The sequence below is a fragment of the Rhinolophus ferrumequinum genome, chromosome 22, assembly GCF_004115265.2.
Source record: "Rhinolophus ferrumequinum isolate MPI-CBG mRhiFer1 chromosome 22, mRhiFer1_v1.p, whole genome shotgun sequence".
Classification (NCBI taxonomy): Eukaryota; Metazoa; Chordata; class Mammalia; order Chiroptera; family Rhinolophidae; genus Rhinolophus; species Rhinolophus ferrumequinum.
In genome coordinates, this window is record NC_046305.1 from 1,965,001 (window position 1) to 1,977,443 (window position 12,443).

The window sequence follows — 12,443 nt, forward strand, 5'->3', positions numbered from 1 at the left end:
TTCCAAGTCATTTTATCTGTTTCCCAGAATAACAAAATAGAGCCAACAAATTCTTCTTCTCATTCAGTGGTTATGAAGTTATTAAGAAAGAGATTCTTAGCTTTTTTTAAAAAACTCAAAATCCTGTGGTATGTGAAATAAAACTTACCCTCTCACAGAGAGACACCTCTGACACAAAACTAACAATTGCAGAAATAATGTCAGGGAGTTCACAGACACTGTTGGAGACTAGGGACACCAGGCTGAGAATCTTCTGCAGTTAAGAATCTCTTTTACATCACATAACCTAATTTTAACTAATAAGCCTCACCATTACTAACGTGTAATTAAGTACAAAGTTGCTAACAAAGTCATCTTTAAAATGTGGCTGTGTGAGTCATTAACCTCAATTTTTTAAATTAGGAGGCCAGAATGCACCCAGGCCTGAAGCTAAGATCAGAGTCAAACCAGTTCTTGGAGCTTCCTTCTCCTTTTCCAGAGGGAACCTGGGGTGTGAGTTCCTCACAGCACTCATTTGTAACACTAGAATGAGACAAATGTAGGTCCAATCACGTGGAATGGAGCACTGTCCTTTTTAAACCAGAATTTATTGAAACATCTATTTCAGCTTCTTTTCAATCCTTACTCTAAGATCTCCACTGAATAGAAGTCCTTGATTTGTAATAGTCTCTCTTCCTTGTTGAAGAAGGAAGCATGCAAAAAGGAAGACAGCTGCTAGACAACGTTAATTTTCTTAAACCCTAATAATATTCTGAATTCTGTGTTTCCACTGACTGATATCTCATAAATAGAATGTTATTTAGGAAGTTCTGTTGTTTCTTAAAGACTAACAGATGTAGCAAAGAAAATATAAAAGATTCTTAAAATATATAAGGAAAAATGTTGAATTAATTGATAATGTACTTCATTGAGAGGTTTCGATGGTGTCAAAAAAAATAAAATAAAAAACCCAAAACGGGTGAAAGGACACTCTAAAGGAACTTACTATTCCTAAAGGTCATGACACCAGTTAGATTCATAAATGAGATTAGTTTCTACTACATCAGTTTAAATTATTTAAAGTGATTTAATAACCAACAACCTGGGTTTTTGAGAAGTGAGATATGACTTAAGTCCGTTTCTTCAAAACACACATGCTAGCAGGTAGAATGAATGACAAATACAAAAACAGTTTGATATGAAATATATTTTTTTAAAGAGATAGGGGAGCACTAATATTATGGCTGCATTTTCTTCAACAATGTTGTGGCAAAGACACAATAAGGGACATAGAAGCAGAGGAATGAGGGATGAACTTGAAGGCTTTTCAAAGTAGGAGACCTGAAGGTCGCCTCTAAGTGTACACAGGATTTCAGGTGAAGACCGGGGAATGAGTGACCAACACTGGAGAAGCTAAGAATCAATTTTTACCATTGATTGTAAAAATTGCTACTTTGGCTTTAGGGGCAGCAACTGAGCCAATCAGAAATGAACGACCCCCACTGCTGAAAGAGAGAGAGAGAAAGAGAGAGAGAGAGAGAGGCTGATGAGTGGGAAAGGCGCACGGACTTCTTGGACTCTGCCTTCCTAGAAATAGTCCCTGCAATGCACTGACAGTGTCCACAGTCCTGGTGACTGGAGGGGCTTCTGATGCTCATATAGGAGCTGTCCACGGTCCTGGGACAGGAGCTGTTTCTGAAGCTCAGACAGAAGCTGTCCGCGGTCCTGGGACAGGAGCTGGTCCTGGGGCAGGTGCGAGCAATACTCAGTAGATTTTCCATGGAGGAAGAGCCGACCAAAAGAGTGAATTTAGCCATTGGGTGTCACAGCAGCCCTTCTCCTGAAGCACCGGGAAGTGCACTCCAAGGAGATGTGTGTTGGGATTTCAGGAACTCGAAGGAGATGTCATGGTCAAAATTGATTTCAGTTATGTAGGTGGACAGTTTTCGTGGAAGAAAACAAAAGAAAGACTAAAAGGACAAACAAGGTTCCACTGAGACTTGAACTCAGATCGCTGGATTCAGAGTCCAGAGTGCTAACCATTACACCATGGAACCTCACATGCACCAGTGTGTCTCACAATTATCTGTGATGAGTTACACTAAATCTGCTGAAAGTGTTTATCAATCAAAATTCTTAGTCTGCGACACTCTTTTGAAGAGGATCTTAAAGGATCTTATTTATTTTATTTTTTCCCAAGTACATGAACCCATAAAGTGTACATCTTTAGCCATTAGGAAATGCAAATTAAAGAAATAGTGAGATATTACTACATGCCTGTTAAAATGGTTTAAATGAAAGATACTGACAATATCAATGGCTGGTGAGGATGAGGGGCAACCCGAAATTTTACTGCTGGTAAGAATGAAAAATGTCACAGGCACGCTGGAAATATAGTTTGAAGAATTGTTATAAAGTTAAACATAACACTTGCCAGATGACACATCAATCCCACTTCTAGGAGTCTATCCAAGAAAAATGAAAATTTATGTACACCAATGTTTATAGCGATTTTCCCCCTACAGTCGCCCAAAACTGGAAACAACCCTGCTGTTCTTCAATGGGTGGATGAATAATAAACTGGACATCCATCCAGTGGGATTCTATTCAACATCAAAAAGGTACAAAATTTTGATGTATGCAGCAACTTGTATAAATCTTAAGGCATGCTCTACCTCAAGTGAAAGAAGCTAATCCCAAAAGATTACATACTGTATGATTCAATTTCTGTAACATTTTTTTAAAAGGCCAAACTGTAGGGACAGAAAATGTACCTGGTTGTCGGCTGTTATGTGTGGGGTTAGGAGGCGACCTTGTGAAAGGATAATACAAGGGAAGTGTATGGACTGATGGAACGGTTCTGTATCCTAATGATGGTAGTGGTTACACGAATATATGCATTTGCTTTCAAAGTCAATTTTACCCTATGATACATTTTTTAAATAAAATGAAAATAGCTTCCATTTTGTGGCATAGAGACACTATCTCCAAAAGGTCTCTTCTTGAGACAGCTTACTTGGAGCAGAGTTTTGGGGCGAGACCCTTGGAGACAGACTTGAGCCTCACTGAGTCGCTGGGGTTATTAAGGACTCCATCAGGAAGCAACCCTACTCACTTGGTTTTTTCTGAGCAGCACGTGCGAATGCAGCAGCAGTGGGGTTTTTCAAGGCCCTGACAGGACACGTCCAGATAAGAAGCGTCCCCTCCCTCCCCTGGTGGTTAGGTAAGAGGAGGACAGGTACAGGTACGCTCTCCACAGCAAACCATTTCAGCATAATGTTAAGCGCTCCGACGTAGTCGGCAGGATTCGAACCTGCGCGGGGAGACCCCAATGGATTTCTAGTCCATCGCCTTAACCACTCGGCCACGACTACAGGCTACCGGTGACTGCTTTTAAATTATGAGGGGTAATGTGACAGATGTGACCATAAGACTCCAGTGTGGACAAATGTGTGTTTATCGAGTTGGGCAAATTCCTCTGGTGAATAAGGCTCAGGGAGGGAGGTCACACGCTTCGGCAGCCTGGCACCCTATAGGGGCCCTAGGCTGAGAGCAGGTACTCACCGCGCAGGTATCTTCGTTTCGAGCCTTGCTCTCAGCTCGTCTCATGGACCAGCGCCTGTTCCGTCGCGGATCAGCTGCTGGAGCAGAATTCGCCAGGCGCCCAAGTGGCGCCTGGGTAACGCCGGTTGTGGGCTTGGATGGAACCCTTGTGCCAGGACTTGCAGGAGGCCATCCTCCTGGCTGAATGGCACTGCGCTTCCTGGGCTCCAGGGGAGGAAGGGCTCCCGCAGATCTGTGTCCCAGGTGGAGGGAGAGAAAACGATGCTGACAAGCGTCCCAGACCTCTCACACCTAACATATTCACTTCACTGTGTTTGGCAACGTGATTGGCAAATGACAACACACTTTCACTTTCCAGACGGGCTGAGAAGAAATTTAGAGGTATAGCCGGTCCATGAGTTTCATTTCCTGTGAGATCCTAGCTGCTTTCTAAAAACTGGATAGCCAGGTTTAATTTGGGGGGCCTGCTACGGCTCGTTTTCTCTAAATGTAACCAACACAGCACATTTCCCGGTCTCCCTTTTCCGTTTGTAGCTCACTGGCTCCTTTAGAATCTCCAGATGCTCGACAGAAATGATTCAGAACAAAATGGTTCTGCGCTGGGATTACACAGAGTCTGCGCTGTGGCAGGGAATAGGGAAAAGGGCAGAATGCGGAGAATGTCTTAGAGAAGAGCAGCACCCTGCAGAGTGTAGAGGGGAGTCAAGAAGGGGCCAGAGAGGCAGGCCCCTGCGGGGTCCAGCCACATCTCCTCCGTCTGACCAGGTGCAGCTGCCCCGGAAACTCGGCCTAGCTTCACAACACCTCATCACTTGGAGAGCAATTGTTTCTTTTTCCTTAACATACTTGAGGCATTGGTACCTGGTGTTTGCAGAATCCAATTCAAAACCTACTTTCTCTCGGCCTTAGAACTTCTTGTCTCTAAGAATTTCTACTTCAGAACAATGCAAATTCATTAAAAATAAAATAGGCTAAAACTATGTGTTTGAAAGCGAAGAAGTAAATGTGGTTGACTTGCACCTGGTCACAATGGAGGGAGACTAAAATTGGCTTCAACAAAGACTTATGGAGGAAGGATCATAAGTTTGGTCTTAGGATAACGAGATGGAAAGTAAATAATGTCTAAATCAATTAATAATGGCAGTTATGCATATTGTTGAGGAAAATGGAGATCTATAAATCCAAAAAGGAAACAGTTAAAAATGTTAAGTTGGGTGGCATCTAAATGAGGTAACTTGAGAAATTAGGAGACAGTAAGGCCTACGTATTTCACAGTAAGGCTGCTAGTAATAGTGAACCTTTTAAACCTCCAGTAATAGCGTGCAGGAGGAATACATAGTGAGACATTCAGAAAACATTCATTGACATTTAGGCCAGATAATTCTTGGTTGCAGGGGCTTTCCTATGCATTGTAGACTATTTAGCAACATCCCTGACATTTTGCAACCAGATGCCAGTAGCACGCTCCCCTAGTGTGACAACCAGAAATGTCTCCAGACATTGCCTGATGTCCATGGGGGTGGGAGGGGGGTGGGATGCCACATCACCCCTGGTTGAGAATCACTGTCTAGTCCTTCTGTCTCTCACATCCCCCTTATCGTATGCCATAGAATGTATCACATCCAACCTGTTCACTTCACAGCCCATGCCCTTAGGCTAGGAGAGGGAAATGACTGGAGTCAATCAGTGATTGCAGAAAGGGGGTGGTCGGGCAGAGCAGAGAAGCCTGGGAAACCACAACTGCATCACACTTACTGGACACGGACACATCGATTATTCTATGAACATGAGGAGAGGAAGTGTCCAGTTTAGTCATGAGTGGAGTGAGCAAGGAGAAACCTCAGGAGAATCAGAAGGTAGGGAAAGAGGATGAAGGGGATTACAAGACAGGATTTAAGTCTATTGCTCCCTTCATAGTTTTTTCTGCATATTTACCACCCCCTTTCTGCAATCGCTGGTTGACTCCAGTGAAAACTCTCCCAAATATCTTGCTCCTTTTTGAGTTTGATTCTTCATCTTCGTTTCCCCTGCAGTTGTGCACATTAACGAATGTACAGCGTGGAGGTTTTATTTTTAAAGTAAAAACATACATAAATAAAAGAGGTGACGCCCACTTTCCAGGGCTTCTTGGGTTGGAGAAGACCATCTCCCTCACATCCCACTTCTCACTCTCACCACGCCCGCCCTGCTGCTTGCTTTCCCTTCTTCTCCGTTCCCCGCTTCTTCCCAGGCCCCTCTCCTTTTTTAACTCCCAATCTTCATCTTGAACTCCATCCTATTTACAGGCAGGAAGGACAGGGCAGGTGGCCTCTGTCACGGTGGGTCTTCATTCATTCATGAGATTTGTTGGCCCCTCAGCAGACGCAAAGCAGTGATAGGGTCGCTGCCCGTAGACAATACATAAGATGTTGCATTGTTTCCCAGTATGTTGTGAGCTTTAAAAATGTTGATAAAGATCCAATTTTGACAATGGACAATTTTAATCTACATGCAAAGGAGAACAAGAAATGTAAAGCAACAGTGCCATGGTCATGTGTTTGGATTTGATTTCTTTTGCCTGGTGTTCTTGTGGGAATCTTGAAATTTGACAAGAGAAGAATGTGTGCTGACAAAAGTGCTAGCAGAAGGTGGTTTCAATCCATCAACCTCTGGGTTATGAGCCCAGCAAGCTTCTGTTGTGCCACTCTGCTGCCCAGGCTCAGGGATCTTCCTGTTTCTTATTAATTTGAATATACTTAATACATCCAGCTCTGTCGCTATTTTTCCCTTTTCTGCCTGTCTCCTAACTTCCATCTTTCATTCTGGGTCCGGGCTACATTTCCTTCTCATATTGTTGCCTACAAGCCAATCTCTAAGACATCTGCGTCTTTACAACCCAGACCCTTTCGAAACGCTTTCTCAGGAACTTGGCGTTCAGCCCGTTAGTATCTCGGTCACAGATTTTTTAAGGATGGGTTTCCACTCACCCCGCCCCCCGCCCCCGCTCCCCCCAACCCCCCACGGGAGCGTGTGCGCACTGTAGCCGGAACCCCCCCCCCCCCCAGGTGTGCGTGGTGTGGCTGCGTCCCGCCAGGAGCGAGTGACCAGGGAAGGCCAACCGGAGCTGAACTGGAATTTCACTGAGGTACAGCCCCTCTGAGAGAAATTGCTGCTCAGTCATTGGAAAGCCATACAGGAAGAAAAACTCACGAAATGTCAAAACTGAAAAAAAAAAAATCTAAGATCTTAATTTTAAGACCAAGATCTTAGTCTATGTAGAACGTCGTAGACTGCATTTTTTTTACCTTCATAAAACAAGAGGAAAGACATTTGAGTCAGTTCTCTGACAAGAAATCTCAGGGGAAGTTATTGATTTATTTTGACCTCGTGAGCATTTCTTTGCTATTGATGACCTAAAAATGTTTTCAGCAGTGTCATAATTTTGAGGGACTTTCCCTCTTAGAATTTAAAGGTGACGTAGGCAAATATTTTATAAACTTTATAACAGATTCTTTACCATGTGTGGAAAAGCAGTGAAGATTTCAGGCTGGTCAATGGCACCGCTAAAACACACAAGCACCTCCTTTCTGGGAGAGGAGAGATCCCTCAGCTCTGACATGGCAGGAAAACTAGATGTGTCAGAAGTGGGATTCGAACCCACGCCTCCATGCGGAGACCAGAATCCCCGGAGAGGGAAGCAGAGCTTGAGTCTGGCGCCTTAGACCACTCGGCCATCCTGACACTTGAGTGCTGTGCCATCAAAGTGTCATACTGCAGACTGACGCTGATGGAATGAGTCGGACCAGGATGAAGATCCCAACTCATTGAGAAACGGGAAGGCGGGAGAGTACGGGTGTCGTTGAGGATCCGAAAACTCCTGTGGCCCTGAGACGGGGTGCTGGGCGCTGAGGGGCTCCCCCCTCGCCTCCCCTCCCACAGCATCCCCAGCGCAGGCCCCTACGGCCCGGACCCCAGCTGTGACGCGGACGCCAGGGTCACTGTGTTCTTTGGAACTCAAACCCTCATCCACCAGGTCCAGCTCGTTGCCGCCCAGGATCCGGGGAAGCTTTGAACCAAGAAATGGCCGACCCACTGCTCTGGACAAGAGAGGTCATGCCCGCTGTTCTCAACCCATCCAGACTGTGACAGTCGTAAAGGGTCCTTCCGGTGATTTCCCGCCCCAGCCTGAGTGTTCCAGGTGACCCTCCAGAAATTGTGGAGCTCTGCTCCGGTTCCTGACCAACGGACCTGTGAGAGCGAATAATGGGGTCGAGTCTTCTGTGCCCCTGTCCTCACGCCGTGGCTGCTGCTCTCCGAGCTCAGTCTGCAAACGGCTTCTTGACCTGGTGAAACGTGGACTTTTCTGATATCTTCGTCAGCCGGCTCCTCCCTGGGCTGCAGGGTCCTGCCTGCGCCTCTCGGTCTTTCTCCTGACACGTGACTGACGTCGGGGATTGGGGACGAGACACCAAACTGAAGTCTGGACACCTGGGCGCCATCGGGGCGATGTGCACGGAGGGCGCGGTGCACATGGAGGGCGCGGCGCGAATAAAGCTGGTGCTCCAGTCCTGTCCTCAACCCCGGACTAGGGCAGGGAGGCCAGCTGCTCCCACCCGCCGACCCCCCACTTCCGGGATCCAAGCCAAACCCTCACAGGCGGGTCAGCGGTTCTGCACTTCCTGTGACAAAAGCCAACTGAAGGGGATGTTGAGACTCAGAGACTGCGGGAATCTGTTTGAACAAAGTCCAGAAAGTCAGAAAGGGCTGAAGGTGGGACATCAAATTTTCTAAAGCAACAGAAACCTAAAGATATGAACATATAACCAACTTTGGAGGAGTTAGGAGGATTGTGACTGTGGCTCCGTAGCTCAGGGGTTAGAGCACTGGTCTCGTAAACCAGGGGTCGTGAGTTCGAATCTCACTGGGGCCTGGGAGGTTTGCGGTTTTTTTTTTTTCTTTTTTTTCCCGTCTTTCGTCATGATTTTAGGAGATGTGTTTTCCTGACACCAAAACACCGAACTAGAAACGAAATCCCCAAATCTCTATATAACCTACCTTCTCAGCACACAGGAAATTACCATGAACAAGAGTAGGGAATTCTGAAACAGATTCTTCATAATAGATGGAAATAAAGCAGAAGCGCCATCTGAACTTAATGATGCATAAAATTCAGATGTAGGAAACCTTGAAGTGCTATCAATATAACTAATGCCAAAGCAGTAGTCCCCCTTATCCATGGGGGATGTGCTCCAAGACCCCCCTAGTGAATGCTTGAAACCAAAGATAATACCAAACCCTATATTTGTGTTTTTTCCTATATATACACATCTATGGTGAAGATTAATGTATAAATTAGGCACAGAAAGATTACAGTAAATATAACAAAGTAGAACAATTATAACAATATCCTGTAGTAAAAGTTCTGTGAATGTGGTCTCTCAAAAAATCTTACTGTACTCACTGTACACACCTCTTCTTGTGATGATGTGATAAAACGCCTGCGTGATGAGATGACATGACGTAATGACGCAGGTATTGTGACATAGTGTTGACCATCTGCTTCTGGAGATCCTGGATCATGGAGCCATGACACTGTCAATGGTTGGATGTCAGGAGCAGAGGATAGCCACGGTTGAGGATCCCGGATGGATAGTGGAAGGTTTTTTCTGAAACCTTTTGGAAGAACATGGATAGTGAAAAAAAGAGGCAACTTCCAATTACAAAGTATTGTTGCAAATGTAATCCCTTCAGCGACTGTGTGAGTTACCTTAATGCTGTGATTTCATCACGCTGAGAACAGCTCCCAGATCAAAACTTATTAATTATTTATTTCTGGAATTTTCCATCTAATACTTTTAGACTGTGGTTAATCACAGGTAACTGAAACCATGGAAATCGAAATATCAGGTAAGAGGGGCTACTGTATAAACCAGCCAATAAACTAATTTGTATTGAATTTCAATCACTTGCAATTTAGAGTCCTGACTAATTTAGCTGCTGGAGGCCCAAAGAGACTATATTATAGTTATTGATTTTATCACACCTAATGGACGCCGAGTTCCCCTGGACACAGGAGTCACATCGCATTTGACATCGTATCTCAGAGCCTCACAGAGTATGGACCCTAGAAACTGTTGAATGAAGTCCTGCAGAAGAAATGTAACCAGAGTGTGGTGAGTGCAATTAGCTTAGGAGCGATATAAATTACCTGAAGGCCAAGGAACAAAGAGAGAAGAACAACTAAGAGAGAAGAACAAAGAAAGTAACTCAGGCATGATGGATATTCTACCTGAATACAAAACGACGAACCCTTCTGTTCCTAATGTATTTCTCATAATTGGAATTTGCTGCCGGCAAAAACAAGCCCTTGATAACATCTGAATGTCTCACATAAATTGCCCAAATCAATGATCTATATCAAAGGTTAAAATGTAGGAACTTCCCTACACCACGTGTGCATTAAATAATTCATAATTTAATATCAGATGATTGTATTAATAATAGTATAATGGATCCCTCTCGGCCCGGGATCCATGGCAGATGGCGCCTCTCCGCGGCGCACAGGAAGCATCGCATCACTCTTCGGGGAGAGATGGACGTGTCCTGGTTGAAGCGTATTATGTCCGCCGGGCCAGTCTTCGGCGGAGAAGGGTGTAGGCGCAGGTGCGCGGGGCGGGTCCCGGGCATCAGTCTCCCGCCCGCGTGAGGCGCGGGGATCCGGTGAGTCCCCGACTTCGTGTAGCATGTGCCTGCAGCGCCGTGGAAGCACTTTTCAGCTGTGCAATCGGTCAGCGCGGTACTTATACCGCAGTATGTGTGCGGGTGATGCCGAGGTTGTGAATTCCATCCTCACTTGGAGCATATTTTCTTCCCTTCACTGTTTCAGGTTCATTTCATTCTCAGGCGTCTTCCCCTCCTAAAAAAGAAAAGAAAAGAAAACTACAAAGAAGTTATTGTACTTCCCATGCTGACACCGCGGGATATCGCCGGTGGATATCCCCGGTTTCCGTCGTTTTTCAAACAGGAAGAAACCACAAAAGAGGAGGAAAATTGAACGTATCTAAGCAAATCTGTTTCTCCTCTGAGACTGGTTAAAAAATAAAAGGGAGAGACACATAGTTCTTTTACATTGTGGTTACAGAATAGTTAATAATTGACATTTACAGCACATAGAGATGGTATGCGGGGGTTCTGTGGTCTCCTGCTCTGGTGCGTGGGCTGTGCCTCTGAAAAAGATGACTCTGATATTCCAAAGGTCTGTTATCCTAGATGCAAAAAGACAATAGGCAGGCTCGCTTAAAGACTGACCTTTGTCAAGGAAGCTACAGGCCTAGGATGTGACTACCCACCATGACCCGCTTTTAGTTAGGAATTTTCATGTTCAGACCATCCTGTGTGGTTACTCTCGGTCTCTGAGTTTGTTGGGTCGCTGGTGCTGGCCTCTCCTGAGCTTGTCTGGTTTAGTATGTGGCCCCCTTTTAATCCACAAAACATAGATGAGTCTCAAAGACAATATCTAGTGAAAGAAGCCAGACATAAGAATACGGATCCTAGTTGATTCAATGTATATGAAATTAAAACAACTGACAGTCCATATAATGAACAAGTTCAGACTAGTGGCTCACTTTGGAGGGTGTCCAACAAGATGGGCGTGAAGGAGCTGAATGTTCCACGGGGATGTAAAATTGCAAAAATCACCAAGCTGTGCTCCTAAGACCTGTGTGCTTCACCGTATGTAATTTATACCTTAATAGAACAGAAGGGAAGAGGACTGAAAAGAAAGAAGACGTTTTGAGCACTAAACTTGAAATGATCTCAAATGGTGTGATCTTGGATTCTAGGGAGCTTCCACTCCAGCAAGAGGCTCCGAATCCCCACAGCCCCACGCCATCCATTCGTATCTTTAGGAACCACATAATTTCCTTCATCACTCTGTTTTTTCATTCTCCCTATCAGAGTCAGGAAACTTTGGGTGCGTTTCCCCAGTCTGATTTTATGTTGGTACACTTATTTTTAAAGTGGGCAAAACATTATATTTCAGGAAACAAGACAAAAGTTTTCTTATTTCTCCTGATATAACATCCAAAAACGAAAAGTTGATAAGAAAGAACTATTTAAAGGTAATTGACCAAAAAAAAACACCTAGTGGTCGCCGAAATAGCTCAGTTGGGAGAGCGTTAGACTGAAGATCTAAAGGTCCCTGGTTCGATCCCGGGTTTCGGCAAACGCCTTTTTTCTTTTTTTTCCCCGTGATCGTCGTTCAATTTTAATATCTATGCGGCACCCCCAGAATCTGGCGCTTCTGCAAACCACGCTGCCCTCCACCACTCCAGAGAAACACTTGGGCCCACTGGGGCTCCTGTTGCAGCACCGGGTGCCACTAGCCGCGGAGTCAGTGCCTGTATGCTAAACACGCAGCAACTCGCCTCAGTCCAACTGGGCTACCTTTCGGTTGCCTTGAACCAACTTGAAAAGAACAGTTCATTAAGTCACGTCCTTAAAGAGAAGTTTGCAGTGTGCAATCCAGCACAGACTGGACTCAACCTCCGCACTCAACCTGTGGCCCGAAAAATTGAGACAGTGTAGACTCCTTATTGTAGTTTGTGAATAGGCTTATAAATGTTTTTCGAGGGATTGAAAAAGAAATTCCTTTTATAGCAGTTAAAAATCGTCAAGCAACTAACAATCATTTTCTTTAAAAGGGCCCCTCCTCTCCAGGTGGCCGGTTAGCTCAGTTGGTTAGAGCGTGGTGCTAATAACGCCAAGGTCGCGGGTTCGATCCCCGTACGGGCCAACCCTAAATTTTGTGAGTCTTTTACTTCCTTCACAGTAACCTTTTGCTTATGGATCCTGGTGGAAACAGATTTGGCAGTTAGAAAAGGTGTAACAGAGGGCCTCATTTCTGCTCGTTTTGTTTTGTT

At 45.0% G+C, this 12,443-nt stretch overlaps 6 non-coding genes across 6 annotated transcripts; 3 read left to right on the plus strand and 3 right to left on the minus strand.

Annotated features, from left to right (window-relative positions):
• Positions 1-1,964: 1,964 nt before the first annotated feature.
• On the minus strand, positions 1,965-2,036 carry TRNAQ-CUG (transfer RNA glutamine (anticodon CUG)). The gene has a single exon. It is a non-coding gene; the product is annotated as a tRNA-Gln (tRNA).
• Positions 2,037-3,271: 1,235 nt separating this feature from the next.
• Positions 3,272-3,353, minus strand: TRNAS-AGA (transfer RNA serine (anticodon AGA)). Its single transcript has one exon. It is a non-coding gene; the product is annotated as a tRNA-Ser (tRNA).
• A 3,805-nt stretch (positions 3,354-7,158) lies between these two features.
• TRNAL-CAA (transfer RNA leucine (anticodon CAA)) lies at positions 7,159-7,263 on the minus strand. Its single transcript has 2 exons — positions 7,226-7,263; positions 7,159-7,204 (listed from the first exon to the last, which is right to left on the minus strand). It is a non-coding gene; the product is annotated as a tRNA-Leu (tRNA).
• Positions 7,264-8,379: 1,116 nt separating this feature from the next.
• Positions 8,380-8,452, plus strand: TRNAT-CGU (transfer RNA threonine (anticodon CGU)). The gene has a single exon. It is a non-coding gene; the product is annotated as a tRNA-Thr (tRNA).
• A 3,221-nt stretch (positions 8,453-11,673) lies between these two features.
• On the plus strand, positions 11,674-11,746 carry TRNAF-GAA (transfer RNA phenylalanine (anticodon GAA)). Its single transcript has one exon. It is a non-coding gene; the product is annotated as a tRNA-Phe (tRNA).
• A 496-nt stretch (positions 11,747-12,242) lies between these two features.
• On the plus strand, positions 12,243-12,316 carry TRNAI-AAU (transfer RNA isoleucine (anticodon AAU)). Its single transcript has one exon. It is a non-coding gene; the product is annotated as a tRNA-Ile (tRNA).
• The last annotated feature ends 127 nt before the right edge of the window (positions 12,317-12,443 follow it).